The 15,220-nt window shown below is 35.7% G+C and overlaps 1 pseudogene; it reads right to left on the bottom strand.

Moving 5' to 3' along the window:
* Positions 1-13,757: 13,757 nt before the first annotated feature.
* Positions 13,758-14,797, bottom strand: LOC113179515 (splicing factor 45 pseudogene; annotated as a pseudogene).
* Between the last annotated feature and the right edge of the window lie 423 nt (positions 14,798-15,220).

The raw sequence follows: 15,220 nt of genomic DNA, 5'->3' as shown, positions 1-15,220 counted from the left end.
AGCATAGCTGAGGGGCACCCCGAGATGGCTTTCAAGGTGTGCTCATCCCTTAGCTCCATGGATTTTGAGCTCCATGGGGTTTTGTGCTCCATGGAGCAGTGAACATAATGAGGAGGGAAAGAATTCCTTTAAAAGGCATGCTCCAGACCAGGGGCCACACTTGTCTAATCTCAGGGTAATAGTGGAGTTAAAACTTTTGTTAAAATCTTTTCTTTTTTTATTTTTTGTCCCATCAATGATTAGTTTTGTATTTTTCATTACAGAGCTGGAATGCCTGAATTTGAATGCCAATTTCACCATTTAACGGATGTGTGACTTGAAAGACAACGTAAATTCTCTTCCCTCACTTTCCTCATTTGTAAATGAAGAAAATAATAAATGGATTTCGTTATAAGCTACTGAGGTCCCTGAATAGAAGTGGGTAAATAGGACAGCAGAAGATACACTAAAAAAACAGGGTGCATGGAGTAGTTCTGAGGAAGTTCAGGAAAAAACAACAATTTTGTTAATGTGATGTTTCATTTCTTCACCTCTGAAATGAGAGGATTGACTAGATGTTTATAAACCTAAATTCTATTTCTAAGATCTTTTTCAGATATTGATTTTTTAAATTGTAGTTGGACACAATACCGGTATTTTTATTTATTTATTTTTATGTGGTGTTGAGGATTGAACCCAGGAATTCGCATGTGCTAGGCGTGCTCTACACCTGAGCCACAACCATAGTCCTCTATGATTTTTGAAAAATATTCTTCATGTCTTCTTACAGAGTCAAAATTTTGATATATTAATAATACAGATAATGGACTTTCTTTAATAGCATTTATTTTCAAACCTTGAGATTCTAATTTTTAAGAAAGAGAAATAAACATCCATGGGAATTTAATTTTCTTGGCTAAAAATATATTCAAAATTTTTCTTTTTCTATTTTTTAAAGTTTAAGTTTTAATTATAATCAGTATATGACCAGTTGCCGGGGTCCGGCTGCAGCAGAATAGCTGGGGGGTGACGAACAACTTGTGTACGTTGATACAGCAGGAATGGGAGCCGTTTATTGTAGGGCAACAGAGCTATTTATACATTTTGCACAGCTTATCTTAATTAGCATAAACTAGATACATCAATCAACCAATAAGGAATCTCCACACTTAATGGCTCACTTTTGTTACTTCTCAAACCACTCCCTCTGACATTTTGCCAGGCACCATCCAGACTTGTTTACGAACTCTAACATTTCTCTGGCAAAATACCAGGTGTTATTTTTGACTTATTTACAGACCTTAACAATTCCCCCTTTTGTTTAATTTAAATAAAGACCATAGTGGTTTTTACAGAAACACCATAAATAACCTGCTACAAACAGAAAGTGAGGATACAAAATGTAACAATACCAAGCCAACTTATGGCTCCATGCAAGAAGCCCTTGGAAAAATTATACCAGCAATGACACTGTTAGCAAAGATACCCAGATAAAATTTGTTGTACATTACAGTTTGTTGTCTCAGTCCAGGTAAAGCAGTGTCTTAATAGATTAACTCACAGTCCCGGTAAATCACAGTCCAGGTAAGTTCTGCAGGCAGCTAGCTTAAATCACAGTCCAGGTAAGTTCTACAGGCAGCTAGCTTAAATCACAGTACAGGTAAGTTCTGCAGGCAGCTAGCTTAAATCACAGTCCAGGTAAGTTCTGCAGGCAGCTAGCTTGATCCGAAGTCTTGTCTGGTTCTCAGCCTAAGTCTCTTCCGGTTTTCAGGTTTTCAGCAACACTGGAAATTCTTCTACTTTGTTTTCACCGGCACTGGGATGAAGGCAGGAACTCTGCAATGCTGGCTAAAGAAAATCCTGTAGCATTCCACTAAGAAAACAACCTTCTGAACAATTTAGTACATTATCTCAAGGTTTTTTACATTTGAAATAAGCCTTAATAGTGCTCATTACTCATTAGCTTCCAGTTGTGGGAGAACCATTGTAGCTTAGTTATTGGCATTGAAAATGACCAAAAATCAGGGACGCTGGTAGCATCTTCTGCAGGCTGTAGCATCCTGGGCAGCCCCAGATGGCCCCAGGGAGAGTCTGGGGAGTGTCCGGACTCAAACTGCTACTGGACACAGGGAGCAAGAGCCTGGGAGACTGTGCCTCCAGGTCAGGTCTAGATTTGGGCTCCCAGCAGTGGAAGAGCGGGCTGCCACCTCTGCTTGGAAGGTACTTGCTGCACCATGACCTGCTTGCGCACATGGCAGCCGCTGCACAGATTCACGCACCCTCCGGTAACGAAAAGCATTTAGTAATAGCCTTTTGCTGCAACTTTTTTTCTGATAATCCTTTTTTTTCTGAACTTTCTTTTTCTTTTTCTTTCTGACTAGAGTTCCTGGGCTTTTATCAACACATGCCCTAACTATTCTTGGTTTCATTGGGGTGTCTTCTTCCCTTAGTAATTTACTTCTCACCCCTTCCATATTTTCATCATAAAGACAATACAATACACTGAGACAAAACAAGACACAAACATACTGTATCAATCTTCTCCATTTTCTCAAAATGGCCATTTTTCCTCTCGCCCTATCTGCCTAGGGACGAGCAGATTGCTCCCATCCTATCTATGGACGGGCAGCTTTTTTTCGTCACTTACCCCCGAGTGTCCCGGGGCTCCCCGTAACGGGCCACCATCTGCCGGGGTCCGGCTGCAGCAGAATAGCTGGGCGGTGACGAACAACTTGTGTACGTTGATACAGCAGGAATGGGAGCCGTTTATTGTAGGGCAACAGAGCTATTTATACATTTTGCACAGCTTATCTTAATTAGCATAAACTAGATACATCAATCAACCAATAAGGAATCTCCACACTTAATGGCTCACTTTTGTTACTTCTCAAACCACTCCCTCTGACATTTTGCCAGGCACCATCCAGACTTGTTTACGAACTCTAACATTTCTCTGGCAAAATATCAGGTGTTATTTTTGACTTATTTACAGACCTTAACAACCAGTTTTGAATTTAAAAATCTAATTGAAAGGAATGAAATCTTTACTTCATCTTTTTCCAAATGAAGTATTATTGTAATGTCTGATTTACTAATGACTTACTGCCACCAAAGTAGTAAGAGAAGCTCAATCTTGCAGCCTCAGCCAAGACCACAGACCACTTATTTGCTTCTATAGTATGGATTAAATATCATTCTTTGCCTGTTGGTAAGTGGGGAGAGACAGACATGTCTATTCATGAACTGGAGTATATTTTACAATTTTTGTGAAAAATCACTAAAGATTTTCATCATCTTTGTTTGTTCTGATTAAACTTATATTTCATCTCCAAACGAAACAGAAGGTACTTAAATTTTGAAAGAAGCAATTATTTTTAAGTAAACTCAGAAATTTGAAACTCAAGGTCATTAACTAACTTGTAAACTCTGTTATTTTAATTACAATCCCTTCATGCTTTGCCAGCCAGTTGAAGGGGTGAGGGTAAGATTGCCTTCAAAATAAGATGAGCCTGTTTTTATTAATTGGTGTTAAAGCAAGAGAGCGTGAGTAATGTGAAAACAAAGCACTAGGGTTTCAAGAATAGAAAGAAATAAAATGTATGTTGGAGAAGTTGCAAGATTCTGGCTTTTCCTTACACATTCAGGATCATGTGCTGCAAACAAGCCAACAACAATGAGAAAAATATTAACATCTTGCCAATTTTTAAGCTGGCTTTAAAGTTTCCAGTTCCAGGCTGGAAATGTAGTTCAGTTGGTAGAGTGCTTGCCTCACATGTACAAGGCCCTGGATTCAATCACCAGCACCACACACACACACACACACACACACACACCAAAAAAAAAAAAAATCTAATTCCAGAAATCTCCCTCCAGTAGGTGGATCTTTGAAGTTTCCTTTTGTGATTTCTAATCATATTCCTTTTTTTCTAACCATTGCATCTTAATTTTAAAAAGTATTTAAATCTACACTGGAATATTTTTATTAAAAATATTACTTATGGATCTAGGAATTCTTTGGAGATGACGTTCTTTTATACATTTTCATTTTAACCATAGGAATACTGCTTTCATTTCTAATACATAATGGTTTACATTTCCTGTTAAATTCACAGAGGAATGATTAAATACTTATAAACTGAGCAGACAGCACTTCTCTTTTAGAAGGCAGATTACTTAGGTTCAAATGTCTATTATATAATTCAGTACTAATGAAACCATGGGAAAATTGATGTGCCCTTTTGAGTCTTAATTTATTCATCTTTCGAATAGGGAAAACATGAAGTCTACTATAAAAGATTTTGAGGACTAAGTCAGATACTGCCTTCTAGCATTTATTCTAATAGTAGGAAAATAGTAAATGCTGTATTGATATTAGTTTGTTTTGTCCTTATTCTCATTCTAGTTTATTACTTGGCAGACATTGTTGTCTGTTGAAGATAACAAAAAAAAAAAACCACCACCACCACCAACAACAACAATAACAAAAATCCAATAATCATAAATCAGAGTTTTTCACCTGAAGGATGTGGTTGAGTGCGAAAATAAATCAATGGTCACAGTATGGTATAGTGCATGATGGTGGGGTGATGGAGGTACACACATTATAAGAATACAATGGGGATCATCCAAATAAAATTTGAGCGAGTGATGAAATAAGAATTACATCATAGATCTATTCCAGCATCTCACTTCTCTGATGATTTAATCCCTCATTCCACCACCTGCTATCACAGTTCTGGTAGAAACCTCATTTAATATGGACCATGAGTGTCTCCTCTATTCTAGAATTCATCCCAGGAGGATGTTTGTAACTTCTCCTTTGTCTTTGCCATGGAGATAAATGCTGTATCTCAGTATAATTCTCCAAAGTAAGAGATTTCCCTGAGAGAAATTTGCACTCCATTTTCCTTAGCCATGCACCCTCACAATCAAGTCTAGTGCTTGCAGACTCTCCTTGCTCTGGTTGGTAGCTGCTGGGCTCCTTTGACAGATAGTCCCCCCCTTTTTTTTTTCTATCAAGTCCAGTATTGTCCTGACTGGGCTGTGTCTTTACCCTAGTTTTGGACACAGTGTTTATTAGGAAAGTTGAGAGTGAATCTTTCCTGTGTGAGAGTGACCTCCACATCATCTTTCTTTCTTTCATTTTTTTTTTTAAATTTTATTGGTGCATTGTAGATACATGTAATACTTAGGTTCATTTTGACATCATAATATATACATAGAGTTTAATTTACTCCACTTCAGTCCCCAGTTTTCCCTGCCTTTCCCTCTCCCCATTCTCTTTCCTCTACTGGTCTTCCTTTGTCTCATTTATTTATTTTTAATGCATGCTTTATAGATATAAATATGGGTGAAATTAGCTGTGTTATATTTATATGTGCATATAGCTTAATTGTTTCAAATGCATTCTGCATTTCCTCCTCTTTCCCATCCCTCCTCCCTTCTCAATCTCCTGGTTCTACTCCACTGATTACCCCTCTAACTACTCCACTGATCTTCCAAACTTTTTCCCCATTACTTCCCTATATCTTCATATCATCCAACTCTCACCCCGTCTTTTCCCCTTACTTTGCTCTAGCTTTCTCACATGAGAGAAAACATCTAGCCTGATTATCTGAGTCTGACTTGATTATTTTAGCCTGATGTTCTCTAGTTCCATTCATTTACCAGAAAATGCCATAGTTTCATTCTTCATTATGGCTAAGTAAAACTCCATTGTGTGTGTACCACATTTTCTTTATCCATTCATTTACTGACAAGCACCTGAAATGGTTCCATATTTTGGCTATCATGAGTTGTGTTACTATATAAAATTGATGTGGCTTTATCGTTATAACATGATGATTTTAGTTCTTTTGGAAAAGTACCAAGAAGTAAGATGGCTGAGTCATATGATGGTTTTATTCCTAGTATTTTAAGGAATCTCAATCCTGCTTTCCAGGGTGGTTATAAGAAATTTGTAGTTCCACTAGCAATGTATATAAGCCTACCTTTCCCCCACGTTCTTGCCAGAATTTATTATTATTTATCTTTTTGATAATTGCCTTTCTGACTGGAGCAAGCTACAATCTCAGTGTAGTTTTAATTTATTTTCCCTGATTGCTAGAGATGTTGACTACTTTTTGTCCATATATTTGTTGGCCATCTTTCTTCCAAATTATCTTTAAAAAGAGGTGAGCACTAGTTCTCTAAGGAGCAGGCCACTTTTGCAAGCTCAGAACTGAAAGAGGAATGACAATAATCTCTCCAAGATGATATTTTTCCTAACATTTATTTGTATGCTGTAATTTTGCTTTACATTTATTCAGGGAGGATTTGAAAAAGCATAATTTTGGTCTCAATTTTTCCTTTACAATACAGACTTTACTTTTAATTTTTAAGACACATTTAAGTATTATTATAATGATGATTTACATTTGGCATGATTAGTCTTTAATATTGAAACAGAGATCTCCCAATATTTCTTTTTCTTCTTCCTGTCTTGAATCCATATATAAAACATATAATCCTTGATATCATATATATATATATATATATATATATATAATATATAAAATCTTCTTAATTGAGATTATTTTACTTAGTTCCTACCATTTTTTTTGCAAATGATAGAAATTCATTTTTCTTTATGGCTTAATAAAACTCTGTTGTGTATCTATAACACATTTCCTTTATCCTTTCATCCACTGATGACACCCACGGAGGTCAGTAGAGAAGGGAAATGGACCAGGAGGAAGGAAAATACTGGGGAATTATGCTCGCCAAATTATCTTATTACATTGTGCATGTTTAGCTTTTTTCCCTGCTATGACTAAAAGTCCTGACTAGAGCAATTGTAGAGGAGGAAAAGTATATTTGAAGGCTCATGGTTTCAGAGGTCTCAATCAATAGACAGCTGGCTCCATTCCTCTGGGCTCAAGGTGAGGTAGAACATCCTGGTAGAAGAGTGTGGCAGAGGGAAGCAGCTCATATGGTGATCAAGAATCAGAGAGAGGGGCTGAGGATGTGGCTCAAGCGGTAGTGCGCTCGCCTGGCATGCCCCGGGCACTGGGTTCGATCCTCAGTACCACATAAAAATAAAATAAAGATATTGTGTACACCAAAAACTAAAAAATAAATATTAAAAATTTCTCTCTCTCTCTCTCTCTCTCTCTCTCTCTCTCTCTCTCTCTCTCTCTCTCTCTCTCTTTCTCTCTCTCCAAAAGAAAAGAAAGAAAGAATCAGAAAGAGAGACTCCACTTGGCAGATACAAAGCCACACTCCCAGTTTCAACTTCCTCCAATCACCCCCTTCAGTTACCACTCAGTTAGTCCCTATCAGGGGATTAATTCACTGATTGGGTTAAGATTCTCACAACCCAATCATTTCACCTCTGAATCTTGCTTTGTCTCATATTTGAGCTTTTAGGGGATAGCTTTCTTCCAAACCATAACAGTGTACATGTATGACTATGTAACAACAAATTCTACCATTGTGTACAACTATAATGCACCAATAAAAAATACAACAAATATGAAACAAAATGATATTTTTAGTATAAAACTGATCATCTCCACTATTAAGTGAAAATTTAAATGTATAATTAAATATGTGATAATACCTTTAAAAACTTTCTTGTAGATAGTGACAGCATAAGCTCATTTTTCTCTTTGGTTGACTATGTTTTGGGCAACAAAATACCAAATTAAAGCAAAAGCTACATATTGTTAAAACAACAAGGATAACAAAATACCCACCATAGATTACTTTTGTAGCTTTTTTTTTCTTTCTTTTTTTTTGTTTCTTTAAATAGTTCAGAATTTATAATGTTTTGATATTTTTTGTAATTCAGTCTAACAAATGACAGGAAGTGGAATTGTGCATATAGCATGCAGAAGTCAAGCATTGCCCTTATGTTTTTTACTGGAGTAGAAGGATGGTTCAGAAGTTGCTGGTCTCATTCACAGTTCACTTTTATGAACTATGGGCAAGTCAGCCTAGCTTAGTGGCCTGGAACAGCAAGCATGACTAATGGATTTTTAAAGTTGTTCATAGCTTCTAAAATAATACACAGTGTTCTTAGATGCAGTGACCTTTGAAGTAAAGTGGAGCAGATGTTCCATAACCACCTTAATAACAAAAACAAAACAGATATAGAAACAAAATAAATTTAATTTATCTTGTGGTGTCAGAGAAGTATAGACAGATGGAAGCTAATTAGAATAATAGACATGACATTTTCAGAAATACTATTTTCATTAGTTTTAAATTGTTAGAATGTCTTTATGAACTCATATTTCCCTTTTCAAAATTCAACAGACTTTTAATGATTAAAATAAGCTATATTAACAAGTTGGTACATAAGTAATATTTTGTTGGTGTGATTGTCCTCTTATAGACTTTCAACTTGAATATGAGTATTCTTAGCTATATTTCTCATTTGTAACCAAACATAGACATTTTGAAAATGTCTGTTGAATACTTCCCAGGTAAAATTACTATATAAAAGTCTTTGAATTGAGTGCAAAAGCAAAATGAACACAACTTCAGTTCTAAGAAACTTATAGTACATTTGAAGTGGAAAAATCAATAACTAGTACATAGAACAGAATAGATCAGGATGAGATAATTTTATTGCATACTTATGAATACCTTGCTTTATTTCTTGAAATGGTTTATGGAGATATGTATGTATGTTATAATTAATATAAAATAAGTAAGGGACATTTTATGTTAAAAAAGAAAGAAAGAAAAGAAAAGAAAATTGAAGTCAGGCATATCTAACATATTCCAAAAGGTGTGACTTTTTTTTTCCAAAGAAGAGTAATTTTGTCATTGACCTTATTGGAAGGTCATTGGAGGAAAAGCTTTCCTAATGTTGAAATCTGAGTGATATGCCCCTTTTTGTGTTTCCTGTAAAGCAATATCATATAATACAATGCAATTCAGCCTCAATGAATGCAATAAATAAATTGATGTATGATCCACATGTTTTATGAGAAGGCTGCTCAGTAAGTTCAATTAAATTCATTTCGTGAGAAGCCAAACCAATGCATTTCTACTAGAGCTCTTTGAGGGTCACATTGAATCCTATATAATCAGCTTCTTTATCTGCTGTCTTTCATAGTTCCATTTTTTAAAAATCCTCAAAGATGCTTGTGGTGTGCATGGGTACTTGAAGTCACAGGACACCACCAGGCAAGTTTTCAATCAGAATTTTAATATTTTTATGAAAAATTAACACTGTGAGATAGTTTTCAAAACTTTCACAGGGAGTAAAATAGAAACAGAAAGGTAGAGGAGAGATAAAGGAGGAGATCAAGAAGAAAAGGAAGTCAGAGAACTTGAAAAGAAATTTACCATCCATTAGATTTACTTTAGCGCAAGAGTTATGGATTTAAGCTCTTGAGACATGATTTGAAAATTTCAGGTTGTATTTCATATTACCTTTAACTTTAGGCTCTATCTCAGTGTCCATTTACCACCCCAAACCTATCACTTTCCCCAACCCACATTAAGGTTAAAGAGTTTCTACTAAATACTGAAAGAGGATAGAGAGAATTAAGACACATGTAGAAGAAGAGATACTTAACTATAATAGAGGTTAGAAACATGGGCATTAGAATCAGGAAAAACTAAAGTGAAACCCTCATGCCACCCCTGAGCTGTGTGACCTTGATCAATTTACTCAACTTCACAAGATTGATTTTGTATTCTCCCATCTGAACAGATTTAATAATAATCACCACCCAATAGGTTATTTCATTTCACAGTATAAAAGTATATATATATATATATATATATATATATATATATATATATATATATAATATTTATATTTATATTTAGACATTACATATATATATATCTGTAATTTTTCAAGTATAGGAGAATACGATCTATTCCATTGTATATTAGCTTCTATGTCTTCTTATGACACGGAAGCATGTCATTTAAAATAGTGAAAATGAGTTCCAAGCATAGTTGGTTATTTAACTTCGAAAACAATTTCAAAAGAAGATCAAAAGAAGAGCTCTAAAAAAATGTTTCATGAATTTAAGAAGTTCGCCAAGAGCATTGCTATGGAGAATAATCCTCACTTGGCATGTTCATTACTAAAAAATTCTTCTTGTTTTTTAGCCTGTTAATGCACTACATTACTTTGTATTACACTTATTGATTTCTGTATGTGAAACCATCCTTGCAATCCAAGGATAAATACCAATTTATTGTGATGCATATTCCTTTTAATGTGCTATTGATTTTGGTTGCTAGAAATTTTGAGGATTTTTAAGGTCTTTGTTCATTAGGGACATTGAGCTGCAATTTTCTTTCCTTATAGGACATTTATATGGCTCTAAAAGGACCATATAAATGCTGTGAGGGTAAAACTGACTTGAAGATAAAATGTTGGTCAATAACTGCACATACCAGTTCATAAAAGCTTCTTACTATCTTTTGTATTTTTGTGGTATCAGTTGTAATTCTCTCTCTCAATTATAAAATTATTTATATGAACCTTTTCTCTTTTATTCTTGATTGTTCTAGATAAACTTTTGTCAACTTTACCTATTGTTTCAAAACTCTTTGTTTCCTTTGACATTTACTATGGTGTTTCTAATCTATTTTTTTATTTTTGCTATCATTATTATTTTCTTTATTCTGCTGATTTGGGATTTTGTTTCTCTTTTTCTAGTTTCTAGAATTTCAAAGTTAGGTAGATTATTTAGAATATCCCTTTCTTTCCTACTTACCACTATAAACTTTCTTCCTACACTGCTTTTCCTGCATTGTGTCAGTTTGGTATGTTGACTTTTCATTTGCATTTGTTTCATAACTTTGATTTTTTCTTTGACCCATTTTCTCAAATGTGTACTATTTAATTTCTACATATTTTAAAATTTTCAAAAACTCTTCCTATTTTAGTTTTAGATCACTGTGCTAAGGAAAAATACTTGCTATGATTTTAGCCTTCTTAAATTTTATAATGCTTTTTTTTGACCCAACATATGTTCTATCATGTAGAATGTTCTATCTGTAGGAGACTAGTATTTATAATATTACTCTTTTGTGGAATATTCTATGTATCACCATTTAGTCTATTGACTTATTTAAATCCACTGAATCCATATTGATTTTTCGGTCTAGATAATGAGTCTATTGTTGAAAGTGGGTCCTGAAGCCTCCTAGTGTTTTCATTGCTGACTATTTCTCTCTTCAGTTTAGTTAGTTTGCTTCATAAATTTGTATGTTCCAATGTTCGGTTCTTGTATATTTACAATTTATAATTTTTACCTTATTATGGAACTAAAATAATTGTACACATAGAAGTAAAGATTTGAACAGTGGTCAGTAGGCATTAAGCTGGGTGAAGGACATGGGAAGACGGATGTAGGGTACACATTTTAAGCTGTTAGATGAATAAATTCTCAAGATGTCATGTACTTCATGAGTGTTGATGGTTGTGTAAATTAATTTAAGTGTAATAATCATTTTACAATGTATATTTCTCAAACACTGAGAAATAGACTTATCACACTGTATACTGTCAATCTGTAGTCTTAATCAATTAAATACTTTAAAATAAAAATGGTGTTACATTCATACTATTATAATTATTTTGTGTCCTGTTTTACTTGTTGGTATATCAAGTCCGAAAGGATGGCAAGGCAGATTTTATTATACCAGTTTTTCAAGTAAGGAATCTAAAATTGATAGTCTTTGAGTTAGTGAAGGGCTGACAGTAAAGACAGAACATAGACATACCCTTAAGCCTTCTTTAAACATCCACAACAATATGAAAACAGGAGGATGGGACCTTAGCAAAGCCTATGGCACTCTCAATCTCCTACACTTAAAAAATAATTTCAATAATTGATTGTTTATTAAATAATGCAATCAAAGTCCTAAAAATAAACTAGTTATTGTTTTTCAAGAAAAACCTGGAAGAATATTGCTGTCATCGCCATTTATTAGATGGGGAAAGAAAGATGCCATATGGAACTTGAGGGTTTCTTGACAGTTTGACCTTGCCCCAAAGACTAAGGTAAATAAAGGCTGTAGTGAGTCAAATAGTGTCTCCAGATATTCACATGTACCTAGAAGCTCAGAATGTCAACTCATTTAAATATTGACTCCTTGAAAATATAGCTAAACGTTCTAGAGAAAATAACCCTAACATGTTGAGTTCTAAATTCAAACTAGGATCTGTGTTTACCAAAAAAGAGGAGAGCATGTGGAAGACCGAGGGAGAAAGACCATGCAAAGACACATGGGGACTCAATTCTGGAGCCAGAGTTTAGGAGTCCAATGTTGCCTTGCCTTTTCTGACCTGCTGGTGCTTGAGCAAAATACTTAATCTATTGAAACCTTTACTTGTTTGTTTGTAAAGTGTAAATCCACATAATATAAATAAAGTCAGGAAAAGAATTATGCTCCTATCTATAAAGCATGTGCCAACATTTTAACAAACATTATATCAAGAATACTGATGAAAATATTTTACCAATAAACCTTTCTGAAATTTATGATTTTGTAAAGATAGTAAGAAAATAATTTCTGTTTCTGTAGTAAAAAAATGGAAAAAAAGAAGTAGGCAACTACATATAAGAATAGATATAAGTGGATATTAGTATATAAGTTTTAGATAAATAACTGTATCTTCCCTTGATTCAATAGGGTCCTTTTCTCACATTGCATCACAGTAATGTTTCTCAATGTCCACTGAATTGCTGGTGTGTATGAATTATGTTTGGTATGTTGCATTAACATGCCCAACAAACTCACAATACAAAATCAACTCAGTGATAATATGTAGTATTCAAAATCCCATAAGTTCTGATAGCACTAGTTTTACTTGTGTCCTTCTTATTCAATTACCATCTGTGCTTCTGGTTGATGAATTGACATTGCTATCTCCATGTCTCCCATGACTTCTTTTCCTTTTGTGATGACCTACCCTTGACTAATCTTATCTTTTCTGGAACCCTTCATAGATTCAATCAGTTAGCAGATACTACAGATAGATTCTTATGTTAGAATGATATCAAAGCAGGTAGCTATTTTCAACAGCTACAATCTTTTCAAACAGAGGAATTAGGGATTAAACAATTGAAAACACAGAGGAGGAAGCATTTTAACATGCCTTGAATAATGAGAGCAGGAGAGATGGGATACCAACAAAGCCTCCTTTAAAGAGACGTGCCAAAGTCATCTGTTGCATAAGGTGGCAAGAAGTCCAGCAGGTAGAACAATATGAAAATATGTGTTGGAGAAATTTGTTTTTCAGATGACTGTGTTTCACGTTCATAATCTAATAGACTTGGCAATGTTGAGAAAAGAAATTGGACCTGAGGAGAAACCAGAGCTACTCCAGGAAGCAGGCCTGCTTTTAGTGGGATCCAGGGGAAGAATAAAGATGGATGTCCACATGCCTGACATTATAGATGTTCTAAATGAAGCTAGTTGATAAGCATATGCCTCCCTACATGTCATATTTACATTTACCATGGCTTACTGGTTCATGTTCTAATCTATAAATGCTATACTTAAGAACTTCTCTGAATGATCCAAGAAGAGAAAAAACTGGTCCACAATTTACTCCCCTTTTCTTTTTTCTTTTTTAAAAGGATTTTTATACTATATTTTTTTTAAAAAATCACATAATAAAAAAGAGATCAATCAACATATATCTTAGAAGTCCTTCCAAGAGTATCAATATTCAATATCCACAGAGGCCATTGCCTTTTTCTCTCTTTGTTCAGTCTGTAGCTCATCAGCGATGACTCCAGTTCTTAAAATCAAACTTGTTCAGCCAAATCATAGACCCTGAACTTATCCAAATTGTAGAAACATGCTTTTACCACTCTTCCACTAAAATACCTCCCATTCAAATCAACAACAGCTTTAATTGCTGATTCAACTCTCTCAAATTCTAAAAATATTCGGACTGCCTCATTACCAGGAGCACCAGGAATTTCAAATACCATACATTTTCCAACTTTGCCATTTTTTTTCCCCACATTCTCTTTGGTTTCAATTTCCAAGTCTTCATTTACCTCTCCTGCACCAACCATGTTCCTCAGTAGGATCACTTGGTAGGACACTTAAGTATGTAAGTTAATGGATTTGAATCTGACTTCTTGGATGGATCCTGAGACTGGCCCTTCTCCGTGGCATCACCCACAATGATCTTGACGCCCTCCTTGCAGGTCTTCTCCACTGACAATGCAGTACTCGGACCCTGCTCCTGCTTCCCCAGACCCTGGCCTTCCCGGAAGGCATACTTTTGCATGATCTTGGATGCTACTGTGCCATCCGTGTTAGCAAGGAAAGAGTTGCTGGGCTCAATTGGAGATCTCGGCCTATCCTGTTCCTCATATACTGCAGGAGGAATACAGCTTTGGAAGATGGTGATCAAGGTCTTGGGTCCTCTTCTTAAGGAAAATCTCAGGGTAACTTTTTGTCTTTCTCTACAAGAGAAGTAGGTGGGGGCGCTGGCAGCTCCTCCCATACTTCTTTTCCCTCCTCCCTCGCTCGTAATCTTCATCCTCATCAGAATCTGGATCTGGTCGCCTTGAAAACCCACTTGCTCCGTGTCTGTCTTTATGCCTCCTTTCCCCTTTCCTCTATTTCCTTCTGTCTTTCCAGCTCTGTCGTTCCTCTCTTTGGAGTTTCACTACTTTCTCATAATCAATAGGAAACATAGGATCATATTCATCAGCTAAGGGGATTAGAACTTCCCCTGCAGAAGTTTTTGGACCAGCCTTCTGAAGTTTTTGGACCAGCCTTCTGTTTTTGAGACACTGGTCTCCACTCTCAGGTCATCATACAAGGACATCTTTTTAGTCGAATGCAGGCCTGTCCGGCTGACTCTGCCAGTGAGCCACAGCAGCTGCAAGGTGGAGCCCAGGTGCACATTGCAGAAACTTTCTGGCCGCAGTAGACCTTGCGCCTCCAACCTCCGTGGAGTTGGTGGGGTGTTCCGTGGTGGTGCTGGGTGAAGGATCGCGGGCCTCAGGAGAACACCTCCCCTTTTCTTTTTATACCTGGTCCACATAGCATCAGAAAATGCCTATGGCTTATGGATGTGGATACCTCAGTCCGTAGCTGACAGTCCGAGGAACTGGAAATTCTTGGTTATTTGTTGAGGATAGAGATATACTACTCATCAGTGGCATATTTTACTTCTCAGAAAGAAGCCATAAGCAGTCCCTGGAAACAAACTCAGGGTCATTTATTCACAGAATTAGATAAAGCCAGG

The sequence above is a fragment of the Urocitellus parryii genome, chromosome 4 (genome assembly GCF_045843805.1).
Source record: "Urocitellus parryii isolate mUroPar1 chromosome 4, mUroPar1.hap1, whole genome shotgun sequence".
NCBI lineage: Eukaryota > Metazoa > Chordata > Mammalia > Rodentia > Sciuridae > Urocitellus > Urocitellus parryii.
This window is presented reverse-complemented; position numbering and strand designations above follow the sequence as displayed.